We start from the raw sequence: 13,148 nt of genomic DNA on the forward strand, positions 1-13,148 counted from the left end.
ACTAGGCACATTAAAAAATAACCGTATAGCAGTACTGCTAGTCAAGTGTTCGTACCAGTCTGGCCACAATTTTCCCTTGCATGTGCACAAGCTGGCTGTAATCACTCGTCACCACGCCACGCCCTGCGGTCACTGACAGTATCCAGCAAGAAGCGCGTTCATTGTGTCACAGCACGAACATAACACGCTGGGAGAACTGGACGTGAGACGCCATGGCTAATGGTGTAAAATTTAGAACTGCACAACGTTGCCAGCTGAGTAACACGCATCCCACTTGCTCTTGTGTTGTGCATTGTTGTACCCTTTATGTTCAAAAGGTAACCGTTTATTCTAAGACTCATTTCATTCCATTTTGTTTTATTTGCATCTATTCACTGCAGCAACTGAACCCAAACGTTCGGTTTTTGATTAAATTTTCGAACTTTCTATGTGGCGTTTCAGGAACGTAGGCGAGAAGGAAAGGGAAAGGTGTCATTACCTTGAAAACTTGTTTCATTTGGGGACCTTAGTTTGCGTTAAAGTCCCTGGATATTTTTAGGAAAGTACCGCCAATCTTATAACCGAGCAGCCGCGCCACGCTCCCTCCTCTCCCGTCTCTCGCCTCTCGGGCCGCCAAGAACATCGCGCGTGTTACCATCTTGAAAGTACTCTTCATAAAAACGTGGCACGAGCTGGGTTATAGGGTTGGCGCCCGCATGGTGGCCAATGTAAAGGGTCGAGGGTTGATGGCATCCGCCCGCGGCCACCAGTATAAAGGGCCCGAAGTCCATGGATATACAGCGCGTATCTTTAGGGAAGTTGGCTTTCCGCGGTCGTCCACATAGCCGACGCTCGCCAGTGAGGAGACGCATTTTTGGAGGTAGAACAAAGGTTTATTTACATGATGGAAGAAAGATAATGGAACTCTACAGAAATTCAGCTCTTATGTATGCAATGTCTTCGGCTTTTAGAGCTCGTCGACTCCTTACATGGAAGCCTGAAAAAGGCACTGACCACTGTTGCCACGAATCAGGTGAGGTTAAATCTCAGTGATCCACCTATCAGAAAGGGCGCAGATATTGAACATCTCGGCTGATGAAGAACACGGGCGCAAGTGTCCATTGGGTAACGCGAGTGCACCACACGATGGCGCACCCGGCCCACACTTTGAAAACTTCGCAGGGCGAGGGGGTAGAGACCGGTAAAGTCGAGCTCCTCTGGGGAGATGATGGCCACTGACACAAACGTCAGCAGTGGTCTATGGCTACGTTCTGCTACAGTGTACCAGAAGTTTCTCAAACATGGCAGTCCAGGTGCTCGATCTTTGAGAACTACTACTGCGACGACTTCACAAGCTTCCGAACTGATGGTCCTTTGTCACGACGTCGCGTAAGCGACACTGGCTGTGAGGTGAGGTTGACTTCATGAGAACTGCAACAGTAACGCCGCCCCACGCTGTTCGACCCTACTCAACGAAGGGTTGTTCGCAAGATTTCCGTCGAGTTCCTCGTAACCTGGCCACAGCAAACATCTTGGCCTACCTGCAGGACTGCGCCGTGCTTTTCGCTTCCAACCGGGTGCCGATATCGTGATGAAAACTTTCTCGCAGACCGGCTCACGAACAATGGCGTCTGCTAAGACAAAATGCCAGGCCGAAAAACACAACCTCCACTGCCCGAAAATTCTGGGCTTTGAACCGCTGGGCACGAAAGAATAGCTAATGACGAGGACAATAGTTTGGCCAGGAACCTTCAGCTGCAAACTTGGAACCAACTCTCAAATCACCTCATAATGATCTACAACAGCGAAACGAACCACGAAACACTATACCATGCCACAGTCAAGTGCATTGCACTCGCTTCAAATCCTCGAGGCTACCAAAAAAACGCAAACAAATAAAAAACCGCCGCTCTCTAACTTTGACACAATTTTGTGCCGCCAAAGCTAAATCAATCATTGGTGTGAAGATGCTTATTACTGATGGATCGATTCGGCGTGCGAAAAAAGCCCAAAAGGCAAGTACAATTTAGTCCCAGATAAGAATAAACAGCCTCTTTCAAAACTAGCTTTCTGTACGTTTTTGTACTTGTTACGCACTTCGGGTGAGGCCCCGCCAATCTAAAAATGACGTGCGGCAGACTCGCAGACTTCCAATTTACGCTTCGCCCTGTGACGCCTGAAAAGCCTCAAAGTGGCACATTTCAAATTTATTTGTAGGTCGGTCGACCCGTGCGGGGTTGCACATGTGGTGATGTATGGGTCTGACTGACGCACTTATAAAGCAGACAAAGAGATTTGATAATACACAAACAAGCATTTATTTAAAACAAGGGTAAAGGCAGAAGCTAACGAAAAATAACACAGGAAGAAAACTGATACGTTATGGAAAAAAACAACTAATCAACTTCTCTAAAAGAACACTACAACTGGTACAGACAAAACACACATACGTGGAATGTCAATAAATCAAGAACGTGATGAAACTGAAGTAGATACAGAGAAAATTTACAAGAAAACGATCATGTCGCGCTTTTGAAGTTCAAAGTGCGACCAGCGCGCACAACTACAAATAATTAAAAGCTGGTTATAATAAAATATCGGTTTAAAAAAGTCACAATCAAAAGTTTTTACGGACCAGGCCAGCTCTTGATACACGTAGGAGAGTTGACAGGTTGTTGCTGGAGATCTCACGAGCGTAGTAGATGACGAGGGTGCCCGGTATTGCAGCCGTCTCAATACGCTGCACTGGTCACTCTATGCTCGCCGCCTATGCAAGACTCGCGACACCGACGACCACACTTCTTGCTGGGTGCACGTCAACTGACCATTCCGATGCAGGCCAAACTCTTTCGGGACGTCCTGGCCTCTCTCGAGACCAGTTCTTTTTTTTTTGAACACATGTTTCTCCTTGCGGTACAGATGTAGGGAAGACGCGGCGGTGCCACCTCTGCGTCACCAGTCGCCAGATGCCATCTTTCCAACACAAAAGCGCCCTTCCTGAGACGATGGGTCGTGCGGGCAAAACGAGGATTGCAGACGTTTGTGACAGTACTAAAAAAACTCATTCCACGCATTCGGCTGTCTGATACGGATCACTGCTTCCGCATACTGCTCCATGTGGTGGACTACCCCTTCTTCGCTTACGCCTTACTGCACGACCCAAAGACCTGCTCGTTGAACTGATCGATGACCTCGCCTCCTTTTGTGCGCCCTCCTGTGGGCCACCTTTTTCATGCCTTCGCTTTGTCGCACGCGTACGCTTCACTCTTTTACGGTGACGTTTGCGACCGAGCTTTTCCACGCTGCTTTGAAATTGGTCAGGGGTTGGGTCATCAGTGGTTTTACAGCTCAGTGATTCACCTACGCTAACCATGTGCTTCCGCACCGAATGAAACCGGCGCCTTCCAATTGATTTCATTTGCGAAATACTCGCTGTTTCTTTTCCTTATGTCCGGCAGTTCGGACGCATGCAAATGAACTTTGACGCCAATGCAAAACGTCCAGTAATACTTTCTACGCTCAAAGGTTCTCCGTCTGCTTTCACACGCGTAGTATTTTCGTCTACCTCGCGGCTTGCTGACGCCTTTTAGCAGTTTCTTCATCTACATGATTGCTGTTCCTCTTTGGCTCTGCATCTGGCACAAACGAAGAACATTTCTAAAACTCACTTAGTACTCAGACTAAATGATCTTCCTACATCTGAAGCAAACAATCCAGCTTCTAATCTACTCACACTCACAAAATGAAGCCTGGAGAGTCAAAGCAAAGACCAAGTACTCACCATCATGTCGCGAGGTCCATCTCATTGCTGCCATCACTTGTAAAGGGCTCGAGGTTGATGGCAGGAACGGCTGGTAATTTCAGAGTAGCTGCCTCCCCGCTTTCGTCCACATTGGCGATGCTCGCCAGTGAGGAGACGCGTTCTCTGAGATAAAACGAAGGTTCATTTACATGATGAAAAAATGATGATGGGACTGTACAGAAATTGAGACCTTATGTACAAAATTTTTTTCGGCTTTTATATCCCATCGATTTCTCACACGGCAGTCCGAAGAAGGTGGCGACCACTGTTGCCACGAATGAGGTGACGTGGTGTCTCAGTGATCCACCCATCAGAAAGGTGTCACGCGTGTGTGCTGGTGCCTGGTTCGCTCGTCGGGCGTTGTGAAATGAACCATAGAAGCTGATAGTACCAAACGAAACTCCCACTTCATTACCGTAAAAATCACAAAAAAACAACAACAAAAACACGCACACATTGAAAAACAAAGAAAAGGCAATGTCTTAATGACGCGCGTTTCAACGTCCAATACCGCTTGCGTTTTCTAGTTCTCGCGCTTACAGTTGTGGCGTGGCCTCCGGTCCACTGGGAGTCCCCCTCAAGCGTGATAACACGCCATATGGTTGTTCAACGGTGGCAACAATGTTGAAAAATCACTACAGCGGTAGCTCCAGTGGTTTCTCGCCGAGGCAGGTGCTCAGGCGGGATACACTGCAGACCAGGATCGGCGGTGGTTCCGGGGCTGCTCGCCGAGGTCGGTGCTCGGGCGGGAATCTGCAGCCCAGAATCGGTGGTGGTTCCGGGGCTGCTCGCCGAAGCCGGTACTCGGGCGGCAAACTGCAGCCCAGGATCAGCGGTTGCTCTGTGAGCTGCTCAACGAGTCAGGTGCTCGGACGATACCACTGCCGTCCAGGAACAGCGGTACTTCCTTGCACTGCTCGCCGAGTTAGGTGCTCGGGCGGGAGCCTGGGGTGAGACCCAGTCCGAACTTCCGCAGCCCTTGGCCCCTCGAATGCCACATCCCGGCTCTCACGTTCCTCACTCGCCCCGCGCCCTCTTGTTGCAACCTCGCGTCCCCGCGCGCTCTTTTCTCCTCTTCTTCTCCCTCATTCCAGCGTTTAAATTACCTATTCAAGACAACTTCTTTCTCTTCTTCTATTCATCTTGTCATTCTTGACAAAAGGGTACAGATATTGGACCACTTGGGTGTTGAGGAACACGGGCGCAATTGTTGAATGGGTGACACGAGTGCGCCACACAATGACGCACCCGACCCACACCTTGAAGACTTTGCAGAGTGAGGATGTAGAGTCCGGTGGAGAAAGAAATTCGAGCTCCTCTGGTGAGAAGATGGCCACTTACACGAACGTCAGGAACAATCCTTGGCTGCATTCTGCTACAGAGTAACGAAGGTTCCTCGAACACAGCAGTCCAGGTGCTTGATTCCTGAGAACTGCTACTCCTACGCCTTCCCACACATCGAACTGATGGTCCTTTGTCAGGACCTCGCATAGGCGACAATTTCTGTGTGGTGTGGTTGACTTCATGAGAACTGCAACAGTGACGTTGCCTCACGCTGTTTGACCCCACTGAACGAAAGGTTGTTCACAAAGCTTCCGTCGTGTTCTCCGTAACCCGGCCACAGCAAACTGCCTGGCCTGCTAGCAGGACAGCGTCGTGCTTTTCGCTTCTGTCCGGGTGCCGATATTGGTGTGAATGCCTTCTCGCAGAGCGGCTCACGCAAAATGGCGTCAGCTAAAACCAACTGCCGGGCCAAACATAACACCGTTTGGCAGCAGATATAGATAAGCTTTGAAGACTTGGGAGAGGAGGGTGGGACAATTTTGAGGGAATATGGAGGAGACTGTTGGTACTCTATATATTAAGAAGCATTATTTTTTTAAAGTCCCTTATTATAAAGAAAGCAGCGACACTCTATCTCACGTCGTCAACAATGTATTCAACCTTCTTTTCCCTAGTGTTCAAACCTTATCTATATCCTCTCCCAAAGGCCACCATGCAGGCATCAACCCTAAGACTCAGAACGTGCCTTTTCCTATCAAGAATGCCCTGTCACGCTGACAACACGATGTTCGTGACCATTCTCGACTTGCCACCCTAGAGGCGGGAGAGGTGTTTGCGAGGTGCGGCAACTAGCCTAAAAGATAGACGGTAGTTTCCGAAAAATATCCAAGGACGTATGTGCGTGGGCCTGTATGCTACAATAGCTAGCCGGATTGCATCTTCCCTTTTCTTGCGCCCCGCCGTGGTGGTCTAGTGGCTAAGGTACTCGGCTGCTGACCCGCAGGTCACGGGTTCAAATCCCGGCTGCGGCGGCTGCATTTCCGATGGAGGCGGAAATGTCGAGGCCCGTGTGCTCAGATTTGGGTGCACGTTAAAGAACCCCAGGTGGTCAAAATTTCCGGAGCCCTCCACTACGGCGTATCTCATAATCATTTGGTGGTTTTGGGACGTTAAACTCCCCAAATCAATCAAACCCCTTTTCTTGCGCTGTTCGCACCGCCACTTATTGATCGCTGTCCCGTAGCGAAAAATAACGTAAAATAATCAATTTCTCCCCGGAAAAGCCACCTTTACTTGCACGACAGCGCGGATCCCAGGCTGACATGTTTGCAATCACATAGTCATTATCTGATATGGCCATTAGAGGTCCTACCTTACCATTATCCTACTTCACCATCGTTTGCGCACGATGTTTTCGAACTGAATCACCATTGCGTCTTTCGTGCACTTACGAGGATTCAACAGCCCGCATAACAGCCCAATAAAGTACTACCACGCAAGCATGGAAATCAGATTGTGAATTCAGTTTCAGCTTCATGATTTTGGTGTGCTGCAGGTTAAGGAAACAAACCTGAGACGACACCTTGCAGCATGAGGCATGAAGACGTACAAACTAGCCTCCCCCACTGCCACTTTATCAGTTTTGTTGACAGAGAAACTTTCCTGAAATGCGCAGTTCTTATAATCACTCTATGCGTTGACTGTAGCTTGTGAAGTAATAATTGTACATATGCATGTTTATTACGAAATTCTCAGTATGGATAGCCAGCACTTCAGTCACAACTGGTGTTTTTCCGACACGACGCCTGCATAAGACCGTCTTCGGGACCAGTTTGCAGCACTATCATAACGGTGAAGGGAAAGTGCCTTCACTCTCATACAAAGTAGGTGGAAACGACACCACCTCAGGTCGTGGCTATTATTCTTTGTGTCTATCGGGGTTTTTCAACCACCATGACAAAATCACCGAAATCCGCACCGCGTTGTCCACACCACCAGGCGCTTCACGATACCATGTTTGGGTTTTAAAGTCTATGCTGACGTGGCCTGCAAAGCGCCTGTGACGCATGCGATAGGCCATGGTTGGCAGGTATATATGTCAACTAAGAGAGCTGGGAAAGGTTTGTTACGAGAGGTCCCAGGGTCCTTTGGGTAGTGTGACGTGAGGGCAATCGAAAAGGCAGGGAGCATGCAGGCAGTGGCAAGAAAAAAACAGCGAGAGGGAAAAAATTGGCCCCGTGTGTGCATGTTACATTGCAAAAGTCGTCAAAAGATAATATTCTTGCGTCTGGAGAGAGTGAACAAAACGTATATTTATTATTCTGCACAAGAAAATATGTGAACGGCATTCTGGATGCGTTGCGTTAGAGTGCCTCGAGCGTGTAGTGGAGGCAAACGAGTGCATCAAGTCACGTCCCACGTGAGACATGAGGGCTATCTGGCAGACAAACAGACAGATGAACTTTATTTGCGTTCGAGAAGCAAGTTCCTAAGAACTCACCGAGCGCTGCACCCGTGACGGAGTCGGGGGCCAAAGGTTCCCGATCGCTTCACAGGCTCCCTGGACCGCCCGGAGTTGTTCCGCAAGTTGTGGACTTTCGATACATTCTAAAAAGTCTGTCTCGCTTACGTGATGCTGTTTTTCTGAAACGCAGAAGTGGGGGCGTCCCCACTTCAAATAAGAGAAGGTGGCAAGCTGATCGCACGCCGAGCAGTTAGGAGAAATGTCTAAATACAGCGCCATAGTTGCCGGTGATGGAAAAGAGCTAGTTTGGAGGAGTCGGAGGGCTATCTGCTGTCTCCTTGTTAGCTCTCTGTGCAGATCTGGAAAGGATTTCCTACCTAATCAATGATGCAAACACAACTCATGAAAGGTGGTCAACATCCCGGCTGCGGTGGCTGCATCTCCGATGGAGGCGGAAATGTCATATGCCCGTGTGCTCAGATTTGGGTGAATGTTAAAGAACCCCAGGTGGTCAAAATTTCTGGAGCCCTCCACTACGGCGTCTCTCATAATCATGTGGTGGTTTTGGGGCGTTAAACCCCACAAATCAAAGGTGGTCAATGGGTCCTCGTCGGCGCCATCACCACTCCCCTCCCCCTCAGTATGAGGGAGGCTTATTGGCCCAGGGCGGAGAATGAGTCCTCGCGACCGAGCGTGAGCCATTTCGATGGGGTTGGTGATGCCAAAAACGGAAGCATCTGTGGGAAGAAAAGCAGGTCAACTCGCGAGGAAATGCTGTGCCGTTCATGAGAATTCTATAAGCAGCCAAAAATATTTGTTTGCTGTCAAAGGACCTGACGGCCATCATAAAATCAGAAAAAATATCGGAAGGACTTCTAGTCGTCAGTGCTAGAAACATAGCAACCTATTCACCTACCCTGATGAACTTGGTCCCCACGGAGGCAGCACTAACGATGCGGCTGCTCATGTCTACCACTCCAGCCACAAAGGTATTTGGTCCTGTCCGAGATGCATCTACAAAGAGCATGTTTTCATTTCTGCTATTTAAATTGGAGATGAAGGATTTTGTCATCGCTCTACTTCTACCCTGATTATGTACCGGATGCATGTTGCATGGTAGTGGATGAACCATTATTGTCGACCTTACAGTGTCTGGAAGAGGAAATGCTCTCTCTTTAGGTCAGACGAGAGGTGATACCTGGTCTGGATAGAATCGCCTTGCTGGCTTCAGTGCACGAAAGTCTGGAAATCCGAGCAGTGCGCTGCACTTCCAATAATTTACCAAGCTTGTTATGAACACCCAATTCCTCGAGCTTCTTGGTACTCGTTCGAGAAGGGAGGCCCAAAACTTTTTTAACAATTTGTCGAATCCAGACTTCTAGTTTGGCCTTTTCGGCAGTAGTCCAAGCGTGCATACAGGCAACGCAATTGATATGACTTAAAAGGAGGGCTTGAAATACCGGAGGAGGTTGTTCGTTTTTATGCCTCCTCGTCTACCTGAGATCCTCCTAATAAGCCTGACAGTGGCACCAATGTGCTGCTGCAGCTTCTGTATCGTAACTGCATTCCTGCTGTTCTCAGAGATGAAGATGCCTAGTATGCGTATAGTGTCTTTGCGGGGGATCTCGTACCGCTCTTCGTGAACAGGTGTATGTCGATCTGCGGGGTTGGTACCCATTCATTAAAGCGTCACCTCACGCGAATGGGTCGGCAAACAAGGAGCTTGGAGTCTGATAGCGCGAGGTTCATTCGAGATATGTGTTTCTCGACCGTGTGTACAGCTTCTTGGAGCGTGCTCTCAGTGTGGCCCATCGAGCCCCTCCAGTACTAAAGGGTGGTGTCATCGGCATAAATGGCTGAGCCGATGTCATTGTTGTTATATAGATCCCAAGCTAGAGCCATCATGCCTATGTTAAAAAGAAGTGTAGACATCATTGCCTCTTGAGGAGTGCCCGTGTTTCCTGGATGAAACTTGTCCGATTCCATTTCCCCTAACTTTATGGAGGCGGTTCTATCTGACAGGAATTGCCTTACAAAATAAAGAAACGCCTACCGAGGCCCCGCTCGGAGATGGCTTCGAGGATGTGATCATGGAGTATGGTATCGAACGCCTTTCCGAGATCCAGAAACAAAATGACTCTGGTATTTCTGGTGAGGCGTCGATGACCTGCGACTTGATGAGAAGTATGGCATCTTGGGTTGAAAGTTGTGGGCGAAAGCCAACCATGTTAGGTGGGAAGGGGTCATTGCATGCGCTCTATGTACTTAGAGACCATATCGTTTATGACGTGTTCGAAAATTTTGCCAACACAAGATGTAAGCGAGATCAGTCTAAGATTTTCTTTTATGCATTTTTTTACTGGGTCTGGGTATCAGTGTGACAGTGAGGTGTTTCCACTCGTGTGCATATGAGCCATTTTTCTAATGTTGAATAAATCACTCAGGAAGGTGACCGCTTCATCGTCAAGGTTTCTGAGCATGCGGTTCTTGACGCAATCAGCACCTAGTGCCGAGGTGCTGCTCAGTTTGTGAAGTGCAGACCTGACTTCCCATTTCGATATATCGCTGTCCAGCTCGGCTGAATCCTTGTGTAACCGTGTGGGCGTTCAAAGGACTTGTAACCACTGAACGTGGGGCTGGACGTGAACGTCTATTGTAACGAAATTACTTGTGGTTTTGATGCACACGGTAAAAGGTGTTCAGCTAACACTGTTTCCTTCTTTTTGAATCCGTAGCAGTTTAGCTGCCAGATACGAAAGTCGGTGTTCGATACCGCAGCCATGATTAGCAATTAGATTTAGCAGAAGGCTAAGCCTTCCAATCACTCTGATGGCACAGTATCTGCGTTTGTACAAGCTCCGCCACAACGGTGGGGTCTGATGATAATTGCCATAATCCTGTCTGGAGCGCCTGAGACTCGGGGAGACCCGTCCTACGTTCAAGATCCCTTAGTTGAGAATCAATAAAACGATTCTGTGCCTTGACAATCACTAAATCATTGGTGATTTTTCAAGCGTAGAAAAAATCTGCATCAAAGATTCTTTGCATTGGTTAAGACTCTCAGTTCCGTCGACCTCGGGAACATCACCTACAGCTCGGCGCTTCCGACCATTAGCACAATTGTTGTCCCCATCTATTCTCGCTGCTGAAACGGTGGTTTTAATAATTGTCGATTCCTTTCTGACCTCTGCTAGCTCTGAGCTGAGTATCACGTTTTCGTTCCTGACTTTCTTAAGCTCATCCGACTCCTTAGGGGTAGGTGGTGGAGCCTCCGCTTACCTTTGTAGAAGGTCCAGCTTGTGCTCTGTAAGGTTCTTCACTCTTTTCTTTGGAGGACCATTTTGAGGTGACGGGAAGTGCTGATTCACGTCCTATGGTGGAAGGATGCAGCCAGCCACTTGAAGATGGCCCAATTGGGCCGGCCTGGAGCGTGGGAAAATCCCGCAGGTCCACGCCGAAAACGTGTTCTATTTCTTTTTTCTTTTACCTCTGTCGAAAAACAAAACGCGTCAACGACTTTTGTTTGCAGGCTTTGCTTCGATAGAGTGGCCCTTGCCGCAGAGTTTGCACCTCACTTGGCACGAGTGTCCTTGCTTCGGGTCCTTGGCCGCACAGTTGTGGCAAAAGCTGATCAAAGGAGTGGGACAGACGTCCGCACAATGACCAACGTGGGTGCATTTGCTGCACAACTCGATCTGCTTCTTGCAGAGGTAGCACCGGACCATTGCCTGGCCGACTTTGATGTAGCTTGGCACGTCTCCTCCATCAAAAAGAACAACGACGGAGCTGGTATACTTGATGCGTTTGAATCCACGAACCGTGGGATTTCCCTGGTGTACGATGAGCCTTGCGAGCTCGGCATCGCTGATGTCGCACTCGACGTTGTGGATCACTCCCTTGACATGCCTTTGGTAGCAGCGTGCACCGCAACTTCGTGCCCTTTCCCGTTGACGTGAATGTTCTTGAGCGCCAAGATTTTGCGAGCGTTGTATTCATTTTCGGTGCACACTACAACAATGTTTTGCACGACGTTGTGGCAGACCAAATCGTTGCAGGCTTGAATGGCGGTGATCCTGACCGCCGTGAAGACGGCGGTGGAGATGGCGTAGCGACTGGTTTTGCGTAAATCCAGACCATCTAGAGGTCTGACGATACTCTTCTTATGCGTAGAAGGTAGCTCAGGCATACGTGAGGCCACGATCACTGTCTTCTTTACGGCAGCCGCCCGGCGGCTGCTTTTGGCGCCAACCGTGCAGCTGTCTTGAAAACCTCCTGAAGCATTGCGTTGAGACGAGCCGCTTTCCGCTGCTGGCCTCTTCTTGGCCAATTTAGATTGAACCACTTGCCATTCAGCTACTTTTATTGCTTCCGTTTTATATTTTTCGCTCCTTTCAGCGGAGTTGCAGACGCTCGGCGTTGATGGAAGTGGCGTAGAAGCGCTCCCTGCCATTGCAAGCGTAGCCGTGCTGATGCCGCACGGAGCTAGGAACGCTGGAGTAACCAGTGTTCCTAGCTCGGTCAGACTTGGCTTCAGTGGCGCAAAGTTGAAAATGCCGAAAAGTGTCGAACACTTACTCAAGGACGACAATGATCACTTCCTCGTGATGACGGGGACGATAGGCACTCGAAACAAAAATCCAGATGAAAGACTAGAGCGACATGGAGGCACGTCCGTTATCTTGAAAAAGGAAGTGCGAGCGCCCTGCGCGCCCGCCTCGGAGGTGATAAGGTGTAGAACGCAAGGCGAAGGGTCGGTGCCACCACCATGCCATCTTAGCAAAGCATTGACACTTGCATTTTCGTGCAAGCGTTGCATGATCAGCGTACGTGATAAACGCTAGGGCCCTTAGAATTACTTACGTATGCCTCTTGAAGTAAGAGACACACAGAATATTAGCGTGTTATTTCGTGCCTCAGATATGAGCAATAATTGCTTTTTAATTGACAATAGCACAAGTATGAACGCTGAACATTGAGCAATATTGGTGGGCGCTGTGGATGGGGTCAGTCGTTTGGAGTATCATTTGGCCTCTTCGTTGCCGTTTAGGGTACCGTTAACAGCGGACAAACAGAGAAATGTAAAGACAGACAGGCAGACCAAAATTGTTACGTCGAAGGTAGGTCCCCCGTAAAGTTGAAATGGATGATATGCGAAGCACGAATTAGGAAGGTTAGTATGTCACTTTAAAACCACCACAGCGTTACTAGGGGGACGTAAATTATGCTGTACACGATTTTCTTGTCATGATTATCATGTTTGGGTATGTAGTTCCTCTTCGTCATCTATAACAGATTATGCAAAACATAGTACATGTCAAGCTAGCGAAACAGCCACAAGCACGCTATGAACGTGGTATGTTGTCATGTTCTTGCATGACACGCGGGTCATGATTATCATGTTCTCACCAGTGATTTACCTTCGTCAATCATTGACGTCACGTAACACCAAATTTGGTATATGTGAAGTTAGCAAAATGGCCAATAGTGCGTCGTGAAGGGCCCCATATACTCCAACGTGACATTGACGTGCGCGCACGCTGGGAACAGCGACGCTCTATTGTAAAAATATAGCAGCCTCAGAACAAGGATGATCTATTTACAAGGTTATTAAGGGCGAAC

The sequence above is a fragment of the Rhipicephalus microplus genome, unplaced genomic scaffold (assembly GCF_043290135.1).
Source record: "Rhipicephalus microplus isolate Deutch F79 unplaced genomic scaffold, USDA_Rmic scaffold_16, whole genome shotgun sequence".
Lineage (NCBI taxonomy): Eukaryota > Metazoa > Arthropoda > Arachnida > Ixodida > Ixodidae > Rhipicephalus > Rhipicephalus microplus.